The sequence below is a fragment of the Festucalex cinctus genome, chromosome 2 (assembly GCF_051991245.1).
Source record: "Festucalex cinctus isolate MCC-2025b chromosome 2, RoL_Fcin_1.0, whole genome shotgun sequence".
Lineage (NCBI taxonomy): Eukaryota > Metazoa > Chordata > Actinopteri > Syngnathiformes > Syngnathidae > Festucalex > Festucalex cinctus.
Genome location: NC_135412.1, coordinates 13249849 through 13251032, shown reverse-complemented (window position 1 = coordinate 13251032; position 1184 = coordinate 13249849). Strand labels below are relative to the sequence as shown.

Genomic DNA, 1184 nt, shown 5'->3' with positions numbered 1-1184 from the left:
TTTTCAGCCTTGAGTTAACACCTGCACGTTGATGGAATTTTCTAGACTGTTTGTTCTCTCAACCTTAGTTAATTGTTCAAACTTTTCTTTCTATGTTTATTAAAAGTTTGGGTGGAAAAACAACTCAATGAGTTTGTACTGTTTTGGTAGTATTTCCAGTGATACTTAAAGGGATACTTTACTTATTTAGGCATTTTTGGCAGTCAAACCAATATTTTGCCTATAATAAATGTGATATTTTCATTATTTTTCATGTACAATTAATACCTTTAAAAACATATTTTGCAACTTGCTGTCGACTGAAGATGACATCACATGGGCTCAGGTAACCAATCACAGCTCAGCTTGTGAATGTCACTTGACCAAACCTAGAAAACAGCATAGCTGTGATTGGTTACTTGAGCCCTTGTGATGTCATTTTCAGTCGATTGGTTACCTGAGCCTTTGTGATGTCATTTTCAGTCGATTGGTTACCTGAGCCTTTGTGATGTCATTTTCAGTCGACAGCAAGTTGCAAAATATGTTTTTAAAGGTATTAATTGTATAGAAAGTAATTTAATGTGAAATATTGAATCATGGCAGAAGCCTTCTAATGAATAATTATATGAGTGTAATTGCAAGTGTTTTTGTTTTTTTAACCACTTGTCTTACACAATTGAGTCAGTCATTGTTTGAAAATGTTTGATTTAAACTTAAAAAATAATAACAATGGGCATACTGGTGGCTTTCTTCAGCTGCTGCCAATGGGCTGAACTTTAGAGTTAATGGGCAACAGAATGGTTATTTTCCAATTCTACAAGGATGTTTTCATTTTGAAAGACAAATATCAAACAGAAACTCACTACCGTTCCCATCAAAACGATGTGATGGGAGTGCAACTTTAGGAGTGCACTGGTCAAGTTCTAATTTTAATAGGAAAAGAAAACTTCTGATGTGATCCACATCCCATGACCAGCATGGCTGTGGGAATGTCACAACCTTTTGTTAAGAGTCCCTAGGAGGAGTTTTCAACATAATTTACATGTACAGTAATACATAAGACTCACTTTCTCCTCAGTATTTACAAAAAATATTTATATGCAATACACCAGTCATCAATTTTATATAGGCTGCCGCTTGACCCAATTAGGATTGCGGATTAGTTGAAGGTCTGTCCCGGCTGACTTTGGGCAGCAGGCGGAATA

At 35.6% G+C, this 1184-nt stretch overlaps 1 protein-coding gene across 1 annotated transcript in view; it reads left to right on the top strand.

Moving 5' to 3' along the window:
• The window catches only part of LOC144014963 (THAP domain-containing protein 2-like), a 3864-nt gene extending 3741 nt beyond the window's left edge, over window positions 1–123 (top strand). Inside the window, exon 6 of the mRNA XM_077515261.1 lies at window positions 1–123. This exon is cut by the window's left edge and continues 154 nt beyond it. The gene's annotated coding sequence lies outside the window, so the exon portion shown is untranslated.
• The last annotated feature ends 1061 nt before the right edge of the window (window positions 124–1184 follow it).